Below are 17928 nucleotides of genomic sequence, written 5' to 3' on the forward strand. Positions count from 1 at the left end.
AATTTGCCAGCAGTATGATGCAAGGCTACTCTTTTACTTTCTTTTTTTTTTCCTTTTTCCCCCCATCATCTTCCAAATTTCTCTCTCTTTTCCAGAGTATTATATCATCTGCCAATGTTTTTTTCCAGTGCACTTAGCATAATGTATCCCTTAAGCAGAGAAACAGCTGTATTTTGACATTTGGCAAAGACAAAGCACAGAGAATAATGACTCAAAATCAATGTAAGACAATCAGACTTGTCTTCTGAAAGGTGCACAAAGAATGTATACTTATGACTGCAGGCCAAGCTTTTCAGATCTGGAGGCCTAAAATTAAGCACTGAATGAATAATGGGCCTGGTCTGCATCACCATATAGAATATTCTAAAAGTAAGACCATATTAATGAGGATTAAATAGAAAAGAGGCATTCAGCTTTACTGTGGGTTTTGTGTTTTTTAACAATTCAGTCTAAAATAAATGGTCTCCTTAGAGGAGGGAATGGATTGCTAGCTGAAGGGTTATTCTTCAAATGTCATATATAATCTCACAAAAAAACAAACCCCTTGGCATTTTTACGTTTTTTTAATGCATTCCAAGTGCCACCATAGCCAACAGTAAGGCAAGGTAGAAAGAATCTCAAATAGGTTGTAGAAACAAAACCATAAAGACAACACTAAAACACAGACCTCCAATATAATTAAAGGCCAGGAAGTCTTTTGTTGGTAGATGAGCACTTGAATTAATGAGTTCATAAACAGAGCTGACCAGTGATGTGAATTTCCATTCTGTGATAATTTCCAAATTACCAGAATACTTTTCATCCTGCTTTGGGAGGAAAAGCCAAACGCTGGAAATTTTTCAGAGAACTGAAGTCCAGCCATATTTTGTTTCAGCAACTCTTAAACACAAGGTGTTTCCAAAATGAAATTTGTTTCCTAAGATTGCTGGCAGTCACCAACTGGATTGAACACAATTATCGTTAATAGTAACAGTAACAGCTGTGCATTACTGAACGCTCGCCTGAAATGTGTTAGTATAGGGCTTCTGCATAACAACCATGATATTCCTGTGCTAATTGCAGTCTGCACTGGCCAGAGATGCTCCAACACCAGCTCCAGAGCAGCTCAAACTGAGCTGTGGAACTTAAAGGGCCTGTGACCTTCAACCTGAGGTCATTAGTGCAGTAGACATGCTTCAGACACATGACACTTGGAAAGTCACCACAGATTTCCCATCTTGAAGCATGGATATCCCTGCATCCAGGATGAACAGTTTCTCCAGATAATTGGAAACCTTGGAGCTCCCCAGTTCTCAATTCATCCTTTAGATACCTCCCAAGGAGGTAGGAAAGTTACTGACTAGGAAAGCTGGCAAGTTTCTAACTGAAGCCTGCCCAATATTTAAAGTTCAGCTTCTACCTGTCATCCACCAGCATGTAAAAAAGGTCTGTCCAGCTGCCTCCCCACACTCTTTACCACACTCCCTAGGTAGGAAGCCCTGTACTAAGGCTGTGTACAGTTCATCTGTCTGGCAGCCTGCTCTAGCTGCATTGGACAGGATACTTCCTTGGAGCACCCGCCTGTGCAATGCTGCTCTACAGAAATAAAACCTTATGTGACCCAAACACTTTGAAGTCTAAAACCAGACACACCATACATCTTACTTTACAAACTAAGCAGCAAATTCTATTATTACCAAAAAGCCTATTCTGTTTCCTTTATTTTAAACTTACCCTACCAATTGGTCAGCTGAAGTCTACACCATTAGACTCTTCATTCTCTGCCAAGGTGACAGTCTCACTGCTGCCTTTAAAATCTCATAAAGAAATGAAAACCAAAACCACCCAATTGCTCATGTATCCTTTATCACCCATTTGATACCTATGGCTCAATGTATTCCTCCAGCCTGCTTGCTTTTTCTCACTCTGTGAAAAGGACAGGCTTACTGCTGAATCTAAAATCTGAGCAACTGGTCATTTCAAACAAGATCAGTTTCTGTGGAAGACATGGGAGATGATGTGTCAGATCCATCACAATCTGTGAGGATAAGAGGGATGTTTCTTAGGCAGACTCACACAGCATAATTAGAAGGGATTTCCATATTAGAAGCCTTGAGTTACCCGAAAACATCTCTGTCTGTTGCTTTGTGATGGTTTGACCCTGGCTGGCTGCCAGGTTCCCACCAAAGCTGTTCTATCACTCGTCTCAGTGGAGAGGACAGGGCAGAGAAAATAAAACAAAAACCTCACAAATCAAGATAAGGACTCACCAATTACAGTCTTGGGCAGAGCAGACACCACTTGGGGAAATTCTTTAATCAATTACCAAACAACTTGGAGTAGGATAATGAAAAAAAATCTTAAAAACACCTTCCTTCCTGCTTCTGGGCCTAATTTTTGCCATGGTTTAACCCCAGTTGCTAAATAACCACCACAGCCACTGTCTCACTCCCACCTGGGCAATGGGTGAGGGAATTGGAAGAGTAAAAGTGAGAGAACTTGAGGGTTGAAATAAAGACAGTTTAATGGGAAATCAAAAACTGTGCACACAGGCAAAACAAAACAAGGAATTCATTCACCATTTCCCATGGGCAGGGAAGTGTTCAGACCTCTTTAGGAAAGCAGGGCTCTATCAGACATAATGGTTGTTTGGAAAGACAAATGGAACCATCCCAGTGTGCTCCACCATGCACCTTCATGGGCTGCAGAGGGACAGCTGCCTCCCCATGGTTCTCACCACAGGCTGCAGAGGAATCTCAGCTTTGGTGCCTGGAGCATGTCCTCCTTCACCTTCCTCACTGACTGGGGAGTCTGCAGACTTGTTTCTGACAGAAGACACCCCTGTAGCCTCCCACTACCTAAACCTTGCCATGTAAAATCAATCCATGCCTCTCTATTTTTAGAGTTACACAGCCTGTCCACCAAAGTGCTTCTTTCCTGGCTCACTCAAAATGTCTGCATCCTCTTTCAGGCAGAAATTCCATTCCTTTGGTGTTTCTTGTATAGCTCTCAGTAGGTTGTGCTTAACTTTTGGCAAATTGTTTCTTACTGTCTCTTGTATCCAGACCACAAACAGTTTAAATACTCCTCCTAGAGACTTCCCCAACATCACAAAGTTGTAGAAAGATGGCATAAAGCTCCCTCTCCAGCTATCTTTAAGAATTAATTAAGTCTACATCTTTGACTATGGACCACCCTGACAAGGTTTTGTTGCCAGAAGAACCACACAGTAAGTTAGGCATGACTTAGAAGCTTCAGACAAAAGACTGGGAGGAGCATCAAATCCAGTTTCCTTTTACTTAAGGAAACAATTTACTATAATTCCAGTCCTGCAATTATCATATAACTCAATTTCTCCTCAGACTTTATTTTGGTAGGCTAAACAAACAAAACCATCTTGGAGTTTGTCTATATCTGAGTCACAGTGCCAGCCTGGGCAGCCACAAGGCAGGTCTGACCCAGGAACCTTGTCAAAACCTTCACACACACTGTGCTGGAGTTAATGTGGCCTGCTGAGATGCTGGGCAGGTTGTCTTGGGCAAAACTCTGGGCTAATGCTTCTCTATGGCTCTGATGAATGTTCCTTGGGAGATTTTTAATGAGACTACCCCAAGAGATGATGCCCTGCCAGGAGCTTCAGATCTGCTAAACACATGCCTGGTGCTGGGCAGGAGAGGAGCTGGCACATCCCAGTGAGACAGGAGATGGCTTCTGCCTCCACTGAAAGACCATGCAATGACTGTCTTGCATGTGCCAAACGCTTCTTGGGAAAGGCAGGCCCACAAGACCTGGATGCAAGCCAGATTGGCTCTCCTGAAAGACAGTGTGTGGCCCTCAAGCATGGAGAACAACAATTCTGGGTCATCAACAGGTGCTCTTAAAACAATGTTATCTTTCTCAGTTAATGATTTCAACTGAAAATATTAAGTTGGATTGGCCCATCATAGATCCTTTATGACTGCCTCCAGTAACTTCCTTTTAGCCTCAGCATTCCCTGTTAAGCAAAACACATGAAGTTTTCCTTTTAGCCAACTCTTTACTCACCTTGCAATTTATCTTCTAATTCCCATTTATTTCAGTTTAACCAGTAATTTCCTATGTGGCAGCATATCAAACACATTACTGAAATCCAGATATATCTACTGTATTTCTCCAGTCTTAAAATCCATTTTTATTAAAGAAAAATATTGGGCTGAACTTCAACATCAGTCTCTGGTAACCTAATATTGCATTTTATCCTATTTTCCTTTTACCTCCATGTGCTTAATTATTTTTTCTTTAAAATTATTCCTTAGTCTTATAATATACTTCAGGCTATGCTTATATGTTTGACATTACCCAGAAATTTTTCCCCTTCTTTTTTCTTCTCCATTTGCACAATAGTACCAATTAGCTCAACTTATTAAATATCATTGTTAATTGGTTTTCAAATGCCAGTCCCTTCACAGTTTGGGCAAAAATTTAAACCCAATGAGTTTTGCTTCCAAAGGGGCTTAATTTTCGCTTGAGCCCTTACAGATATTAACTGTGCTGTGTTTTGACCCTTGTGCTGCATCACTGTCTTTATTTAAAGCGGAGTCTCCTTGTTTATCAAATTGTGCTGGGGTCTGGTGCAGTCCCAGCTAGCCCAAGGTCTTTGCAACCAAAAAGTCATCTTATAATGTCTCTAGTTCTGAGTGATTTTGTTCTGTGAGGTGACACAGCTTGCTGCATGAACTTGCTGCTAATACATGTGTTACTGAGATCGTTTATTCAGAGCACTGTGCACCTCTGATGTGTAACATATACTGGGTTGTTTGAGAGCATTATACTTCTCACTGTTTTAAAAGCACAAATTATTTAGAGTTGTCTGCACTCATAGAAGTACATAGTACGTAGGAAAAGTTGACATCTTCTGAAGCTGTGTGTAGATCTTGGAATAATCTGCAACACCATGACATTCATTTTGATGTTTTAGATATCAAACTGATAACAGAGCTCTTAAGAAAGCACAGTACCACAACTTTATGGCAGCTATATGACTAAGTCACATGTGAACTTGTTGTTCTTGAAAAGGCCAAAGAGCTCTTAAATTCTGGATTTCTTTCAGATTGAAAAACAAAAACCAAAACAAATGTTCTTGTTCTTTGTTCCTTATTGACTAGATAATAGGAGGTTACTTTGAAATGACTTTGTACAGTTATTATTATTGGAAGGCTGTTTTCTACAGCACGGACTTCAGAGTCTGCAAAACAGCCTAGCAGCCCTCAATCTTTTATACCGAAATATGTTTCCTTGAAAAAGAAACCAAAATGAATGCCAAGATCAAAGAAGCCTTCAGGAAGCTTTTGGCCCATATTTTTCTAAAGCACCTGCAGTGATACAGGAAGAAAAAACATAAAAATCAACTCCTTCACAGGCTTCTCAATCTAGGCTGTTAGTGAGCCTTTGTCAAAAAGTGCAGAGAAACACACACAAACCCATACACAGGCACACACAGCAAGCAAGAGGGGCCAAAGGAGCAGGTTACCCTGACAATAAAGTGATGTTAGCCAAATGTGACCTAATTTCTCCACAGAACTATCCAAGCAGAACTGCTTCCAAGGGATTTGCTTACACAGAGAAAAATCCTCTTTTTGGTATTTTCATGCTGTTTTTTTTCAGGAGGAGAGGAGGTGTTTGTTTGTTTTAGCTTTTTTGAAATTAGTACCCCAAATGTTAACTCCTTCTTCAGTAAGTTGCAATGTAGTTGTCTATCCACTTTTCCAAAGTACATTGTTTTGACCATAAAAGTCCATATTTAGTCAGCAAAAATACCCTAAGGCTGTAATCACATTTAAAGTTCTGTTGTTCTAGGAATCATGCAAACATATGCGAAGGCATGGACTTTCCCCTAAATCACTTTAAATAAGTAAAGAATTCAGTCAAGATAAACCCATATTTGAGCAATCAAAGAAAGAGTAGAGAACAGGATGTAATCTTAGACACATCTGTGTTCATTAGAATGATTTATTGGCCTGCTTTTCATTCTAAAATGTAGAAATAAATTAAATATGCAGAACATAATTAGGAATATGTATGGCAAGTTGACAGTCTTCTCAAGCTGTCATTCAATTCACTTGGCAAATAATGGAAAGTAAAATTCTGAGGAAAATTCTTAACTTATAAGAGGTTGTTTGGATTATTCTAGACATGGAAATTGTCCAGCAATATCTATTTTTTAGATAAAATAACTGCTTCACTACACCAATGCAAGTGGTGCCCTTTGGGTATAATATTAAAAAGATGTTGGTTTATTTTTTTCCATAAGATGATTTTATAAATAAGGGGAAGCTATCAAGCTGGGAAACTGCTGTCCACTCCTTAGAGTGACCTTCCCTTACCACCTGACATATTTAAAGAGTTCTTGGTAAGCTTCCTCTCCCATCTTAAATTCACTTTGAAATATTAATAATTGCATAACAAATATAGCTATTATGATATCCTGTGTGAATTTTGTCCAGCACAGAGCAAATACATTTATGTCCTGATTCTGTGCTAATCGGAAATGGTAGCAAACTCTCTAAAAAATGCCAACTGTAATCCTAAACCAAAGAAAAGATTCAGACATTACAGGGATGATATACATGCATGACTTCTTCCTGTAGGATCTTCTTAGAAACTCAGAGTACAACCATACAAAAGAGGTGCAATTATTACATGTAGCTTTTAGGGTTAAAATTTGAGAGTCTGCACTAATGACTGGCAAGGTCATTAGGACACTGTTTCAATAAAAATGTATCTGAGTCCTTCTAGTATAGATATGTATGCATGTGTGCATGTATGTATGTGTGTGAATAAACAAAGTGGTACAGTTCTCTTCAGGGAAAACTCAAATATATAGTCTTTAAAACTCTGAAAAAAATCCTGATCTCTGGGGTTTTTTTAATGTATGCCCATTCATGATTTGAAATTATCCTTGACTGCTGATAGGAAGAATTCCATAATCTTCTGAAAGTTGCTTTACTTCTTGAGGGCCCATTTGACAGCACAGCTTGTTGAGCAGTATCCAAACCCATACAATTACAGGGTTTGTTTCAGGAGGGAGTACAAACAGGGTGTCACAAACCACCTCAGCATCATGCTGGGTTACGGACTGGCTCCTTAGGGGCACCTTCACCTGTGGACTCTGTGAAAAGAAGCACATTTGTGCTTGGACACTGATGATGAACATGCTGATTTCTATAAAGTCAGAAGATTTCCAAGTGCACAGGATTAAAAAAAAAAACAACATTAAAAGAAGAAAAAAAATATACAAATTTTGAAGAAAGACAACATTTAGGAATGTGCTACAAGATTGAGGTGTGGAAGAAATGAGATCTGAAATTCAGACATGGTTGCTAAACCATGGCAGTATGGAGGAGAAATGCCATAGAGAGACCAAAAGGGGTGCAAAAGAGGAACAGTTCAATTACTTTGCCTAAATAGTTATTTACAACCATTTGTGAATCCTTAAACTGTCTGGGACAGCTTCACAAAATGGGCAAATTATAACACATAGAAGAAAAAGGAGAACTAAACCAACATCTGAGTGCCAGAAAACATACTCTAATAGTACTAGATGATTATGATTGGTCAACAAACTTAGCTCAAATTTTTTCCTAGACTGGGAGTAGAATATGTTTTGAAGGCATCTTGAAAATTTGCCTTTGAAAACTTTGCCCTATTGAGCCTTCTTACTAAATGAAGTTAGACTTGATAAAACCAAGGATATATAAAGCTGCTCTAAAATGCTTATGTCCCCTAATCCTGGGGATGAACAGTTTCTCTTCCCAAGGCTACTCACAAATGAGACAAAATGCTCATTAGTGGAACTTCTCTGTGATGTAGTCACTCAACATTACTCTTCATATTTTCCATGCCTTTTTCCCACTGCCTTAGTTCCTCACTGGTAGTGATCCAATCTAGCCTTACCTCATTTTACATTTCAGCATTTTGTCCCTTCATTTCTTTCAGAATAAAATAATTTCTTCTACATATTTTAACTCATCTTGCTAACTAAACTATTCATTTTTCATTACTTGGTAAATTTTCTTGGCAGTTGCTGTCTATTTCACATTTTTTCACACATTCTCTCATGTATTGCAAAGGTGGGGTTTCAAGAGCTTAAACCTGCTTTAGCCACTGCTTGTTGTCAGGCTTTCCTTCTCTAGGTTAAGGATTGCCTGTTTTGCTGTTTGGCTTTTAGGATCATGGAGAAAGTTCAAGGTGCTAATCCTTCCTCAAACAGTCCTCCATCACTCAGCACTTGCTTGGGTCTCCAGCCTTCATCTTCTTTCCTTAAGTCCAGCTAAGCTCTTCAGTTAGACATCCAGGACATGGAGGTGCACATCACCTCTGCAGCACTTGACCTCTGCCACATGTCAGGAGCTAATTGTGATCCCAGTCATGTGAGAAGAGGTTTTGGACTGATCCAAACTCAGTGTCTGCTACTTCGAAATCCAAACAAAAAATTAGCAACAGAACAAGTGAGGCCATGGAGATATTTCCTTCTTTTTCCATGCTCTCTGACACCAGGAAATCTGTAAATTAAAGCTCAGTAGAACAGAGAGATTTTGTCTGTACAGATAAAACTAACACAGAGTACAATGGATCACGGTGAAGGCTCATTGATATCAGTACCTGCTGATACTGGGCCAGATCTACCACTGTGTTAAGGGCAAAATACCACACTTTAAATGGAAGACAGACAGATCATAGATCCATTTCTTTTCCTGTGATTTTCTCAGGCTTTATGCCTTCTTCACCCATTTTCTGTTCCAAAAAATTACCTACCACACAGGATGAATTTTATGTGATATAAGCCTTTAGTGTATCAGACATTGTCCCATAAACATTCTGTATTCCAATCTAGAATTTCTTAAGGAAAATTATGGCTACAAAGCAGAATGACATTGAAATTATTATGGGCTCCACATTTCACAATGGCTGAGCATTTAGTTGTAAATATTTTAGTTTTACAGAATGAAACTGAGCCTCTTTTGTTTGCGTATCCTCATTTGTTTGAAATGAGATCTCCCTTTCACACTGTGTCTCAAAAAATGATAATTAAATGTTTCATGCATCTTGCTTCATCTTGGAATACTGGCACCCGCCTCTGGTTTATGTTGAGAGTTTTTGTCTATTTTCGGCATCCATAAAGCAGCATATCGCATCCAAGTGCAGATGGTGTAGCTGCAATACATTTCAAGAGCTGTTGCCTTATTTCCAGGTATTTTTGTTAAAGTCCCTTTAGCACCCTTCTAACACAGGAAGTATTTTAATATGGAGACAGGTATTTTTGGTTCATAAGAATTTTAATCACTGGAAGACAAGGGAGGAAGAAACTGGCAAGCAACTGGCTTCCTAAAAATTAATGTGAGATTCAACTGAACTTGGCATATATTTCAGAGGTTTCACATTTTGTATTTTGTCTCTCTTTCCAAATCTACATTCTGCCATCTTCCTTATGCAGCTGTTTCTAATGTTTTGACCAGACACAACTGAAATTTAAAAGAATTCAGTAATTAACTGACTTTTCATTAGGAATTATTAGAAAGCTGGCAGCTTTAGCCAAGACCAAGGGCAGCATTTAGGAGTCTCAGGAGGCTTTGTTTTTCCCAGGCAAAGCCGGTCTACAGATATCTGGCCACAGATCAGAAATGGATAGATGAGAAGAAAAGCTCCAAGCTACTGCTACTTAAATATTTATTTATAGCATTCTCACGGCATTTGTCAAAGAGCAGAAAGTGCTTATCCCTCTGTTTAGCAAATGCCATTAAACCATCTGCTATAAGCATTCCCTCAAGCAGGGCTATCACACAGACACCTTGGCTGAGCTGCCTTGCCTTGAATGCTGTAAGAGACACAGCAGGCTGCAGGGAAGTGCTCTGAGGGGATATCCTATCACACCCATTAGCAATTTTTCCTAAATTGAAAACCTAATTCAATCCTTGTTGGCCATGGTCAATCTATGTTGACAGGGCTGGTTTGTTTGAAGTTATTTAATATGCTAAGCAAGAAGGATCAGCTCTATGGATAAGATCAGGCAGTTCCATGGGTTTGGGAAGAATTCTCACCACCTCGCTGACCTTTTGCTCAGAAACTATGGTTACATTTCAAATATCTCACTCCAAATTATTTCCAGTTTTCTGAATTTATTTATTGAAGCATTGCATTCCAGAAATTCTATTTCCTTGGCATTTAAGCCATGGGATAACTAGTTTAAAGTACCTTAATTTGCTTTAGAAAAAATGTTCCTATAGATTGTATACACCTTTGTCTACAGAATCTCACATTAAAATCAGGGTGAGTGGAAAGAAGCAAAAATATTTTTTCAGATTTAAAGCCCACAGAGTTGACAAAGCTCTTTCATTTCCCAGTTCTATGGAAATTCCTCTGTCTTACTTGTGCTCATGGAAGAATTTATGTGATAGTGTTTTCTGTAGTAACAAGCGACAATTACAGGCTCAGGGGAACCCTTTGTATAATCTTTATTACTGCGAGTCCCTACCTCTATACTTCTTAGCCCAGAAAGAGTGGGACAGTTCCAGATATGGGAAGGCTTTTTGCTCAGCTTTGCTAAGGCTCTTTCTTACTTCCAGCTTTTGACTTGTTCCCTCCTGCACAATTGTGCATGAATAATATGTGCATAGTGAGGGTGTGTTTCAAGGGAAATGCACTACTTGGCAATCAAAAAGGAAGCACACACTGTGCTTAACAATTAGTTGGCATTTCACCACACATAAATCTATTATGGGATTAAAAATCTATCACAACACAAATCCGTTATGGGAATAAAAATCAATCACAATGCCAGCTGCAGGAAATGAAATGCGCAGCTGCAGGGACTACTTGGTGAGCCCCATCCACCCGAGTTGTGATTATAGGGATGTGGTCAATTTCCTGAGGTGTTTTCTGGAAAAGTGAGGTACAAATGTTTAATTTTGGATTATATTTAAAAACAGAGATTAAGGAAATCCCAAAAGTAAAACTTGAGGATAAGTAACAATAAACAGCTTTGTCAATAAGCAGACTGAGGCATTAAAACGATCATTCCTTGTATCTCACACACACAGAGAAGTGGCTGATTGTTTGTTAGTCTGAGACACCAAACCACCCCCACTGACTATCTCTTTTATCCCCACTTAAATGTCTGCCTTAGCTTTTATTTCATTTTTAAGTTTTCTTTTTTGGATAATTCCTTTTTAAATCTGACATCTAGTTCACTGTAGAAAGAGTCAGTATTATACTTTCTTTTTGGAGATGTTGGTTCAAAGGGGGGAATGTTTTATGATAGAATAGTTTTTCTCCTATTCACAAATAATTTCCTGAAGTAAAATCTGGCCAGATTGCATGCATCTGTTTGATTAATTCTTTGTTCACATACATATAGATGTATAAGTTTGCCATTGTTTGCATCTGTCACTAAAGGAGCATGAAGCATATAAAGTTATCTGTTACAGATGGTCTGGATGAATCACAGAATCATTGAGGTTGGCAGGGTTGTTGGCTTTTCTTTGCTGCAGAAATACTTGCAATACAAGGTTCAAATGTCCCTTGTGCCACTACTTTCCTTCCCTGCTAAAGAAAATAATAACTTCCAGCATCTTTCCTCCAGTTCTTCTTGCTGACTGAGCACATCAGCTGTAGTGCCTGGAATATCAATTTAAGGTGTTCTGTATCATTATCATTATCATTCTGCATCATTATCATTATCACCATCAATATGTTGGGGAAAAAAGCATCCAAAAAAAAAAAAACCAACATCAGTTATTAATCAATTGTCATTGACATATAATGACATCTTGAAAAACAGACTACATACATATGCTTTACAAGAAGCTTTTCTTAATCCTTCCACTGCATTTTAGACTATGCAACAGGTAAGCATGAAGACTGCCAAGGTCAGAAAAAGAAGAAGTAACAGAAAGTCCAGTTTAACATGTTTAAGTTTAAAAAAACAATGGATTCTCATGTTCTAGGTCCTGCTCAATATAACCTTTGCATCAAGGTTAGGAACACCAATGGGAAACAAAACTATTCTAAAGAAGCAAATATTTAAGTATCTTTAAATTCTGAGTAATAAGACAGAAAATGCATGGTGAACAACAATGAAACTTTCCTTAAACAAATGTCACTATACAAACTGCATTCAACTATTTAAAAATGCAAACTGCCTTAGAGAAATAGGGATGAGATGAAGACATACAACTGAAACAGTGATGTAGAGCCTGAAATAAAATAATTTTTTCACATAAAAGTCACAGCCAAAGTTGAATTTAGTAAGTCCTAAAAAGTATTTCAGCATGTATTTGTACTGCTAATTTGTACATTATATGAAAAAATATATTATTTAATGTAACTTTCAGCAAAGTGCAAGAGCTCTAAGAATTTGGAAGCAACAGCATGCTCATCTTACCCTAAAGGAAAGATCTGAAATAGGTCAGTGGAGTCATACACCAAAAACAACGACTTCTCCCCATGGTTTGAAAAGAAAATGGGAAATCTTACAGGTAACAGGGAGGAGAAAAATCTTTAGCAGAACAAGTTTGAAAAGTTGCAAGACAAAGTAGCATATTCTGTGACAGATGTTATTAATTTCTTGAAACACAACCACTTTCTTGCCACCATGTCCAATGAAGCCAGTCCAATTACAGTTCTAAGTTTTCATACATCTGCTAAAGTCAGATGACTTTATTTTCGAAAGAGCTTGAAACAGAAATATTTAACAGCCAAGAAAGAATGCTGTAGGCCTTAAATGAAAGCACTATTCAATTATTTTCTTAAAATGTCCCACAGTAAACTTTATCATGTCTCAGCTTTTGCTTTACATATACAGAAAATCTAAAACACAGTTCAGGACAAAAAACGTGGCAATTTTTGCTTGCCTGAGGTCAGCATAAACCCTAAGATATGAGAAAAGTATTTCACAAATATAAATTTACTGAATGTTATTCAAATGTCAGCTTGAAAAGTTATTGCAAGTCATATTTGCCTCAATTAGCAATTTGTATTATAGCAACTTTGCAACCTAATTGAAACAAATCTGTTAAGGAGGTCACAAGCAAAAAATCCTCCATATAAAGAAAATGACTGGCCAGTTCATGGATGGATTTGCATCTGGTCATTCTCAAATACTGCATCTGTTCTGCACTTTACAGCATAAAACTGCTATTCTGCCAGGAGCAAAACATTTATTTCTCAAGTCCAGTCTCAGACTCCTCAGAAACATCCAACTTCAGCCTCCACCCAACTTCCATGCCTCCATCCCAGAGCATACTTATACCCCCTCCAGCTCTAGCAGCAGGGCTCGAGATTTCTGCCAGTCTTCATTTCAAGGCATGCTAATTTTTCTCTCTCTGGTAGGAACAGTTTTTCCTCTGTAGTAAGAATTGTTTCAGGGGAAGGTTTAGGGGTTTGGGGGATTTTATTTTGTTTGGGTTCTTTTTAATACCTGGGTTATTCTGTGACTTCCCTGTTCAGGTGGCAAGACAGGAAAACAGAAGTCCACTTCTAGCCAGCAACTGAACCCTACAATTAAAGGTCCTGTTGTGGCTCGGATAAAAGATTGCAAATTGTCTTAGTGAGTTACTAGCCTCCCTGAGGGGATAAGCAGATTTATGTCTCAGCAATGAAGACCAGGCAAAATTACTTCAAAGACAAGGGGCTTTTCCTTCTCACAGCTGTTCTGGTAGAGTAGAACCAGCATGGGAGGCAGGATACCTTTTCTCTTGTGATAAATTCAGTGGCTTGGCTCATGCCAATATATAGTAGGAAAGATTTTATATGGGTACTTTGTAAAAATTCAGTGTTATTAAAATTGTAATATTTCCTCAATTATAATGTGACTTACAGCAAGACTTTCTCCTGTACACTTAATATTATAGTGATGCCTTGTGAAGGCTGACCTAGAACAGAGGCTAGATGGAGCTAAGGAATAAAATAGGTATTTATTAAAAGGCCTCAATGGAGACACCTTGGACAGTCCAAGAGCCCAGCAAGGGCTACACCCAAGATCAACCCAAAATGGTCACAAAATGCCTGACCAGTCACAAGGTCTCTCACTTTTATAAGTTCTGGTCCATTAGCATGTTGGAGTTAATTGTCCAATTATAGCTTTAGGCTATGAAGTCCCATCCTTCTTGGTTTTCTCTCTTCATTCCACCTCTGTTTATGCTCTTGGGCCTCAAATTCTGGCGGTTGTCCTTGGTCCCAAGCTAGGAAAGGAATTGTTTTGTCTACCTACTCTGTGAAGAGAGCTTACTATCCCTTAATATGAAGCTCAGAAGTACACACTAAAGCAGTACAGAATCTGAAAAATACAAAAGCTAAAACCTGGGGCATCAATAGGACAAAACTGCATTGCAAATACAATAGAATTACATTGCATTTGGCTTAGTATTGATAATAAATCATGTAGCAGACAGTTATCTCTCAAGAGACCGTTGCTTATTTAACTGAAGTTTTGCAGGTGGGATCCAAACATATGGTTGGCACTCTAAAAGCTGATTGTTGAAGTCCAGAGGACTTGACAGACTGAATGGGGTGCCCATATGGGCACAATGACAGAAATATCTACAGGTTCAAGCTGACAAGAGAATAATAAAATGCAAGTTGAATTGCCAAAAGCATCATTCTCACTCTTTTTTTTTTTTTGTTTTTGCTTCTGCTTGCAGGTTTCACTGTTCTTCCCCAAGAATTCTGGAATGCTAGGAGAAAGAATTTGCTGGTTCAGATTCTTGGATAGCAATTCACTTTGATGAAAACTATCTACCTTGGCAAGAGGTTTTAAATTTTCCAACTATCACTAACACGTGTAGCCAACATCTAAACCAACAGATACTTCATGTTTTAATGGTGCCAAAAAAATAAAAACAAAAAGAAAAATGAACAAATTTTTTCTGCTACAAATGTCAGTTCATGATCTCACTGATTTTCATCAACAGATACCAGCATAATGTTTCTCATAAGAAGAAGCAAAATTCTCTTTTCATCCATCAAATGGAAGCCTATTTGGCTGTAATTATTGCAAATTATTTCTCTTAATTTAACATCCCACAGGAGAAACCAGACAGTTTCAAAAGGTCAAAAAACAAAGAGTAAGCAAACTGGTTCAGTCTTTATAGAAGCCTGTCTTGTCTGTTAATGAAGCCAAATTATTTGCAACATTGATTGAATGAATGCAAATTATGCTTCATGGAGAGAAATCAAAGACATCTTAATTGCTAACTGAAGATCAATAGAGCCTAGGTTAGCGCAGTAAAAAATATCTTTGTTAGCCTACTTGGACTTTCTACAATGTGTTCTACTTACAGAAGAGAGTTTTGCACTCACTCCATAGCCATTAACATCAAAAAAGAGCCTTTTAGTGTTCAGCAGTTCTGTGAAATCAGTGAAATCCAAAAAGTGTACAAAGAGAAGAAACCATGAAATTAGAGCACAGCAACTCCAGTAATTTATTTAAAATATTTCTTATATTAATCATAGAATTGTTTAGGTTGGAAAAGATCTCTGAGATCATCAGGTCCAACTGTTAATTCGGTACTGCTGAATCCCCACTAAAGCATGTCCCTAAGTGCCACATGTAGGGTTCTTTTAAATACCTTACAGGACAGTGACTCATTCACCTCACTGGACAGCCTGTTCCAATACTTGGCACCCTTTCCACAGAGAAGTGTATCCTAATATCCAGTCTAAAATTCCCCTGGCATAACCTGAGACCATTTCCTCTTGTCCTATCACTTGTTATTTGGGAAAGAAGACCAATTTCACCTCACTACAGCCCCCATTCAGGCAGTTGTAGAGAGCTATAAGGTCCTCCCTGAGCCTCCTTTTCTCCAGGCTAAACAACTCAGGATGCCTCAGCAGCTCCTCATAAGAGTTGTTCTCCAGACTCCATCTTCATTGACCTTCTCCAGATACACTCCAGCACTTCAAAGTCTTTCTTGTCATAAGGGGCCCAAAATTAAATATAGATGAAAAGATGAATGTGCATCTTCGGTACAATAATTGTTAGATAACAGTTTATTACAACTTCAGTTACTAATACTACATTTTGAGATTAAAATGTTTCAATTTTTTTACCTGCAAATAACAGATGGTTGTTAAGCAAAAGAAAAAAAACTTTTTAAGAAATGTTAATGCTTTTTAACCTAAGAAGTCATAGAATCATAGAATCACAGAATATTATAATAGCTTCTGTTGGAAGGAACCTTAAAATTTCATTTAGCCCTGTAATGAGCTTTAACATTTTTAACTAGATGATGTTGTCAAGAGCATCATTCAATCTAATATGAAGATTTCCAGGGTCAGACATTCACCATCTCCCTGGGCAACCACTCTTGAGTTCCAGTGTTACACCAGACCCATTGTAAAAGCTATTTCTGTATATCTAATCTAAATCCATCCTCCTTCAGGTATAATAATTTAAATCAGAGCATGCAAAGACTTTGTATTGTAGTTACTCTGTTTAATGAGAAACCCTCCAAACCAGCCCATTCTTGGGGACATCTGTCATGACCTTAATTCTTTGTTGCACTGGAGCAGTGAAGCACCAGAGGGAGCTCCAAGACAGTCTCAAAGCCAATGCTCCCCAAAAAAAAGGCTCATGTGGGACACAGCTGTGAGCACGGGCTGCTGTGATTGCGAGGGTTGCACATGCCTCCAGTGCCGTCTTTGATTATTATCACTGGTGTGATCTTCTGATGCTGATAACACTGCAATTTGCAATAGTCACGAGATTTCCTAGTGATAATACAACTGTGTTGTGCTGCCTCTCCAGTACTGCCAGAAGACAGCTAAAAGCTGCTGTAGAATCAGGTTGGGAGTTCAAAAAATGGAATTACTAAAGATTATTTTGTGCATATGCACAAGAGCAAATGAAGGCTGAACAAAGTGTTTTAATTCATGGGGGATTGCTGGGGGTTTTTAGTTTGTTTGCGTGTTTTTTTGTTTCAAAATTCTTGCCTGTAACATTAATGCTATCATACCCAAAAGAGTCTAAGAGATGTATTTCATTTCTGGAAATGAGCAGATATTTTGTAGGCCAAAACTGATGTTGAATGCCTTGAAGAGATACTGCAAAACATTAGCAACAACTGGACTGTTTCAGTAACATCACCTGAAGAAAGTAAGCAGATCAACATGAAGGCTTGGTTTGGTTGTTCCAAAAATTATGAGGTGCAATGCATGAGTGGAAAGTCCCATCTTTGAAATTCAGTCTCTTTAGAGGTGCTCCCCAGACCTTTCAGGATAAAGAACCAGGATTCTTTTCTTTTCTTGATAGTTTGGGGGGTTTTTTGTTTGTTTGGTGGTTTTTTTGTTGTTGTTGTGGTTTTTTTGGGTTTTTTTTTTTTTTTGTGAGGTTCTTTGTACAAAGACTTTGTCTCATTTGTACTGCAAATAAAAATCTAACAGCAGTAGAGCCCATGGCGAGGTGCTCCACAGCAAAGTGAAGAAAATAATTCGTCTGCAGATGTAATATCTGCAGCCATGTATCCTTAGAGACTGCTGCATCAAGTTATATGATTTTGCAGAAAAGTAACAACTAGCAAACTTTTTAGGCAAAGAGAATTGCCACAAATATTCTTGAAAACCTTGGGGTGAAATGGACATAGCTCAAAGAAGGAGCTACTTTACTCCAGCTTGTTTCTGCCAGTGGTCAGTGCTACACACTGCAATGTAAAGGCACCTAAAAGGTATTCAGGACATAGAACCTCCTCTAGAGAATTTTTTCCACAGTTTAATAATTGCTTCCCTACACCATGAGAATTTATAGCATTTAGCCTACAGAATTAAAGTTCAGCCCTAAACATGGAAGCTGACATCAGGAAATCCAGAATTTTTTTCAGAACTTTTATGTAAATAAAATTTTATCAATAACATCGGAGGGAGCAGAGAGAGACATTTATCATTATTTTCAATATTCAACTGATCATCTTTCAATTCTGT

Source organism: Lonchura striata, chromosome 1, assembly GCF_046129695.1.
Source record: "Lonchura striata isolate bLonStr1 chromosome 1, bLonStr1.mat, whole genome shotgun sequence".
Taxonomy (NCBI): Eukaryota; Metazoa; Chordata; class Aves; order Passeriformes; family Estrildidae; genus Lonchura; species Lonchura striata.